Source organism: Phyllobates terribilis, unplaced genomic scaffold (assembly GCF_046119375.1).
Source record: "Phyllobates terribilis strain yellow unplaced genomic scaffold, ASM4611937v1 Scaffold_136__1_contigs__length_4911898, whole genome shotgun sequence".
Lineage (NCBI taxonomy): Eukaryota > Metazoa > Chordata > Amphibia > Anura > Dendrobatidae > Phyllobates > Phyllobates terribilis.
Genome location: NW_027362896.1, coordinates 4,175,394 through 4,182,500, shown reverse-complemented (window position 1 = coordinate 4,182,500; position 7,107 = coordinate 4,175,394).

The following is a 7,107-nucleotide window of genomic DNA, read 5'->3' as shown; positions in this document are numbered from 1 at the left end:
TTCTTTTGTAACCTTGGCCAGATCTGTGCCTTGCCACAATTCTGTCTCTGAGCTCCTTGGGCAGTTCCTTTGAGCTCATGATTCTCATTTGGTCTGACATGCACTGTGAGCTGTGAGGTCTTATATAGACAGGTGTGTGCCTTTCCAAATCAAGTCCTATCAGTTTAATTAAACACAGCTGGACTCCAATGAAGGAGTAGAACCATCTCAAGGAGGATCACAAGGAAATGGACAGCATGTGACTTAAATATGAGTGTCTGAGCAAAGGGTCTGAATACTTATGACCATGTGATATTTCAGTTTTTGTTTTTTTAATAAATTTGCAAAAAATTTCTACATTTCTGTTTTAATCACACGCTGATGACCTATCTTATGAAAAGAGTCAAGTCCCAGACAACCGTCTTTTACTCTTTACTGCCATCTTCCCCATATTTAGGGTGGATAGTGTAGGGCGCCCATTGTTCATACCCAGAATCTATGCCTGTTCCATGTGCAGGAGGTGTGAGTTGTATATATTACACAAAGGTCAACATTGGAGATGAACTCCAATCCTGACCGTTTTAACCCCTGTGATCAATAGTGACTTTATTAGTCAATAAAGACTCATTCAGACGTCCGTGGTAATCAGTCCATGCACGGACTTTCCCGACCCTAACGTGACTGCTTTATATATTTCTATGAAGCTGTAGACACTCCTGACCCGAGGGCATGTCATTCTGTACGGGGAGTTGGGGAGGAGCGTCAATGTTACTTTGTAACCGCACAGATTTATGTGTCATTTATGTCCATTTTATAGTATTGGGGTAATTCACCTGGGGGATCTAATCAATTCCAAATCATCAAATATTCTGAATTATTACATGTCTGTCATAAAGTATACAAACCTCCCTTGGATTGGTATAGAGAGCCCAAAAACAAGCTGCTAATTCAAAATGTTATCAGGGTAATTTCCTAATTTTCTGCTCAGTTTCTTGCTTCTGATCTAGTAAAATTCCCCATTCCATTGCTGATCTGTGCCAGATTATCTGCTTCATTAACCCTCAACTGGTGAGGTGGGGTTTTTGTCACGCAACTGGTGAGGTGGGGTTTCCTATACCCCAGTGTTTAGAAATCTCTTATTTTTACAGAAAATGCGAAGATCACGTTTGTTTTAATCGTTTTCTTATTGGCGATTGATTGCATATGAGTGTAACAAATTTTTGACACCCACAAATGGATGGAAGCTAGTGAGACACGTATCCTCATACCAGCATTTTTCAATGAATGGCAGCCGAACAAAAATTCCCTGGGGTGTGGCCAGGGCCGGCGTCAGCACCCGGCGCACCCAGGCAAATTCCGGGGCCCTGAGCAGGCAGAGGGGCCCACTGGCAGTCGCGCACCCCGCTGGGCTATGGGCGGAGGAGAGCGGTGTCAGCACCCGCCCTTCTACCCCGCTTGCTCAGGGCCCCGGCAGCCGGATACTTACCTCTCCCCGTGCCTCTGCAGATCAGCTGTCTTCCTGCTCTGCGCTCCCTGTGACGTCTCAGGTCAGAGGGCACGGTGACGTCTTTCCACCACGCCCTCCCCTGAGCCGTCACAGGGAGCGCTGAGCGGGAATAGTGCATTATGTGGGGGGGAACAGCCTGCATGGAGTATTATAAGGGGGGGGGCAGCCTGTATGGGGCATTATGTGGGGGGTAACAGCCTGCATGGAGCATTAAAAGGGGGGGGGCCTGTATGGGGCATTATGTGGGGGGTAACAGCCTGCATGGAGCATTAAAAGGGGGGGGCTGTATGGGGCATTATGTGGGGGGTAACAGCCTGCATGGAGCATTAAAAGGGGGGGGCTGTATGGGGCATTATGTGGGGGGTAACAGCCTGCATGGAGCATTATAAGGGGGGGGGACAGCCTGTATGGGGCATTATGTGGGGGGTAACAGCCTGCATGGAGCATTAAAAGTGGGGGGGACAGCCTCTATGGGGCATTATGTGGGGGGTAACAGCCTGCATGCAGCATTATATGGGGGCCAGTATCCTGTATGGAGCGTTATAAGGGGACCGGTATCCTGTATGGAGTTTTATAAGGGGACCAGTATCCTGTATGGAGCGTTATATGGGGGCCAGTATCCTGTATGGAGCTTTATAAGGGGACCAGTATCCTGTATGGAGCGTTATATGGGGGCCAGTATTCTGTATGGAGCCTTATATGGGGGCCAGTATTCCGTATGGGGCCTTATATGGGGGCCAGTATTCCGTATGGAGCCTTATATGGGGGCCAGTATTCCGTATGGAGCCTTATATGGGGGCCAGTATTCCGTATGGAGCCTTATATGGGGGCCAGTATTCCGTATGGAGCCTTATATGGGGGCCAGTATTCCGTATGGAGCCTTATATGGGGGCCAGTATTCCGCATGGAGCCTTATATGGGGGCCTGTATTCCGCATGGGGCCTTATATGGGGGCCAGTATTCCTTATGGGGCCTTATATGGGGGTCAGTATTCCGCATGGAGCCTTATATGGGGGTCAGTATTCCGCATGGAGCCTTATATGGGGGTCATTATTCTGTATGGAGCCTTATATGGGGGCCAGTATTCCGCATGGAGCCTTATATGGGGGCCAGTATTCTGTATGAAGCGTTATATGGGGGCCAGTATTCCTTATGGGGCCTTATATGGGGGCCAGTATTCCGTATGGAGCCTTATATGGGGGCCAGTATTCCGTATGGATCCTTATATGGGGGCCAGTATTCCGCATGGAGCCTTATATGGGGGCCAGTATTCCGCATGGGGCCTTATATGGGGGCCAGTATTCCGCATGGAGCCTTATATGGGGGTAAGTATTCTGTATGGAGCCTTATATGGGGGCCAGTATTCCGCATGGGGCCTTATATGGGGGCCAGTATTCTGTGTGGAGCGTTATATGGGGGCCAGTATTCCGTATGGAGCCTTATATGGGGGCCAGTATTCCGTATGAAGCGTTATATGGGGGCCAGTATTCTGTATGGAGCCTTATATGGGGGCCAGTATTCTGTATGAAGCGTTATATGGGGGCCAGTATTCCGCATGGAGCCTTATATGGGGGTCAGTATTCCGCATGGAGCCTTATATGGGGGCCAGTATTCCGCATGGGGCCTTATATGGGGGCCAGTATTCTGTATGAAGCGTTATATGGGGGCCAGTATTCCGCATGGAGCCTTATATGGGGGTCAGTATTCCGCATGGAGCCTTATATGGGGGTCAGTATTCCGCATGGGGCCTTATATGGGGGCCAGTATTTCGCATGGAGCCTTATGTGGGGGTCAGTATTCCGCATGGAGCCTTATATGGGGGTCAGTATTCTGTATGGAGCCTTATATGGGGGCCAGTATTCCGCATGGAGCCTTATATGGGGGCCAGTATTCTGTATGGAGCCTTATATGGGGGCCAGTATGCCTTATGGGGCCTTATATGGGGGCCAGTATTCTTTATGGAGCCTTATATGGGGGCCAGTATTCCTTATGGGGCCTTATATGGGGGCCAGTATTCCGCATGGGGCCTTATATGGGGGCCAGTATTCTGTGTGGAGCGTTATATGGGGGCCAGTATTCCGTATGGAGCCTTATATGGGGGCCAGTATTCCGTATGAAGCGTTATATGGGGGCCAGTATTCTGTATGGAGCCTTATATGGGGGCCAGTATTCTGTATGAAGCGTTATATGGGGGCCAGTATTCCGCATGGAGCCTTATATGGGGGTCAGTATTCCGCATGGAGCCGTATATGGGGGCCAGTATTCCGCATGGGGCCTTATATGGGGGCCAGTATTCTGTATGAAGCGTTATATGGGGGCCAGTATTCCGCATGGAGCCGTATATGGGGGTCAGTATTCCGCATGGAGCCTTATATGGGGGCCAGTATTCCGCATGGAGCCTTATATGGGGGTCAGTATTCAGCATGGAGCCTTATATGGGGGTCAGTATTCTGTATGGAGCCTTATATGGGGGCCAGTATTCCGCATGGAGCCTTATATGGGGGCCAGTATTCTGTATGGAGCCTTAAATGGGGGCCAGTATTCCTTATGGGGCCTTATATGGGGGCCAGTATTCTGTATGGAGCCTTATATGGGGGCCAGTATTCCTTATGGGGCCTTATATGGGGGCCAGTATTCCGTATGAAGCGTTATATGGGGGCCAGTATTCTGTATGGAGCCTTATATGGGGGCCAGTATTCTGTGTGGAGTCTTATATGGGGGCCAGTATTCTGTATGGAGCCTTATATGGGGGCCAGTATTCCGTATGGAGCCTTATATGGGGGCCAGTATTCCGCATGGAGCCTTATATGGGGGCCAGTATTCCGTATGGAGCCTTATATGGGGGCCAGTATTCCGTATGGAGCCTTATATGGGGGCCAGTATTCTGTATGGAGCCTTATATGGGGGCCAGTATTCCGTATGGAGCCTTATATGGGGGCCAGTATTCCGTATGGAGCCTTATATGGGGGCCAGTATTCCGTATGGAGCCTTATATGGGGGCCAGTATTCCGTATGGAGCCTTATATGGGGGCCAGTATTCCGTATGGAGCCTTATATGGGGGCCAGTATTCCGTATGGAGCCTTATATGGGGGCCAGTATTCCGTATGGAGCCTTATATGGGGGCCAGTATTCCGTATGGAGCCTTATATGGGGGCCAGTATTCCGTATGGAGCCTTATATGGGGGCCAGTATTCCGTATGTAGCCTTATATGGGGGCCAGGATTCCGCATGGAGCCTTATATGGGGGCCTGTATTCCGCATGGGGCCTTATTTGGGGTCCAGTATTCCTTATGGGGCCTTATATGGGGGCCAGTATTCCGTATGAAGCGTTATTTGGGGGCCAGTATTCCGTATGGAGCCTTATATGGGGGCCAGTATTCCGTATGGGGCCTTATATGGGGGCCAGTATTCTGTATGAAGCGTTATATGGGGGCCAGTATTCCTTATGGGGCCTTATATGGGGGCCAGTATTCCGTATGGAGCCTTATATGGGGGCCAGTATTCCGTATGGATCCTTGTATGGGGGCCAGTATTCCGCATAGAGCCTTATATGGGGGCCAGTATTCCGCATGGGGCCTTATATGGGGGCCAGTATTCCGCATGGAGCCTTATATGGGGGTCAGTATTCCGCATGGAGCCTTATATGGGGGTCAGTATTCTGTATGGAGCCTTATATGGGGGCCAGTATTCCTTATGGGGCCTTATATGGGGGCCAGTATTCTGTATGAAGCCTTATATGGGGGCCAGTATTCCTTATGGGGCCTTATATGGGGGCCAGTATTCCGCATGGGGCCTTATATGGGGGCCAGTATTCTGTGTGGAGCGTTATATGGGGGCCAGTATTCCGTATGGAGCCTTATATGGGGGCCAGTATTCCGTATGAAGCGTTATATGGGGGCCAGTATTCTGTATGGAGCCTTATATGGGGGCCAGTATTCTGTATGAAGCGTTATATGGGGGCCAGTATTCCGCATGGAGCCTTATATGGGGGTCAGTATTCCGCATGGAGCCTTATATGGGGGCCAGTATTCCGCATGGAGCCTTATATGGGGGTCAGTATTCCGCATGGAGCCTTATATGGGGGTCAGTATTCTGTATGGAGCCTTATATGGGGGCCAGTATTCCGCATGGAGCCTTATATGGGGGCCAGTATTCTGTATGGAGCCTTATATGGGGGCCAGTATTCCTTATGGGGCCTTATATGGGGGCCAGTATTCTGTATGGAGCCTTATATGGGGGCCAGTATTCCTTATGGGGCCTTATATGGGGGCCAGTATTCCGCATGGGGCCTTATATGGGGGCCAGTATTCTGTGTGGAGCGTTATATGGGGGCCAGTATTCCGTATTGAGCCTTATATGGGGGCCAGTATTCCGTATGGAGCCTTATATGGGGGCCAGTATTCCGTATGGAGCCTTATATGGGGGCCTGTATTCCGCATGGAGCCTTATATGGGGGTCAGTATTCCGCTTGGAGCCTTATATGGGGGCCAGTATTCCTTATGGGGCCTTATATGGGGGACAGTATTCCTTATGGGGCCTTATATGGGGGCTAGTATTCCGTATGGGGCCTTATATGGGGGCCAGTATTCCGTATGAAGCGTTATATGGGGGCCAGTATTCTGTATGGAGCCTTATATGGGGGCCAGTATTCTGTGTGGAGTCTTATATGGGGGCCAGTATTCTGTATGGAGCCTTATATGGGGGCCAGTATTCCGTATGGAGCCTTATATGGGGGCCAGTATTCCGCATGGAGCCTTGTATGGGGGCCAGTATTCCGTATGGAGCCTTATATGGGGGCCAGTATTCCGTATGGAGCCTTATATGGGGGCCAGTATTCTGTATGGAGCCTTATATGGGGGCCAGTATTCCGTATGGAGCCTTATATGGGGGCCAGTATTCCGTATGGAGCCTTATATGGGGGCCAGTATTCCGTATGGAGCCTTATATGGGGGCCAGTATTCCGTATGGAGCCTTATATGGGGGCCAGTATTCCGTATGGAGCCTTATATGGGGGCCAGTATTCCGTATGTAGCCTTATATGGGGGCCAGTATTCCGCATGGAGCCTTATATGGGGGCCTGTATTCCGCATGGGGCCTTATATGGGGGCCAGTATTCCTTATGGGGCCTTATATGGGGGTCAGTATTCCACATGGAGCCTTATATGGGGGCCTGTATTTCGCATGGGGCCTTATATGGGGGCCAGTATTCCTTATGGGGCCTTATATGGGGGCCAGTATTCCGTATGAAGCGTTATATGGGGGCCAGTATTCCGTATGGAGCCTTATATGGGGGCTAGTATTCCGTATGGGGCCTTATATGGGGGCCAGTATTCTGTATGAAGCGTTATATGGGGGCCAGTATTCCTTATGGGGCCTTATATGGGGGCCAGTATTCCGTATGGAGCCTTATATGGGGGCCAGTATTCCGTATGGAGCCTTATATGGGGGCCAGTATTCCGTATGGAGCCTTATATGGGGGCCAGTATTCCGTATGGAGCCTTATATGGGGGCCAGTATTCCGTATGGAGCCTTATATGGGGGCCAGTATTCCGTATGGAGCCTTATATGGGGGCCAGTATTCCGTATGTAGCCTTATATGGGGGCCAGTATTCCGCATGGA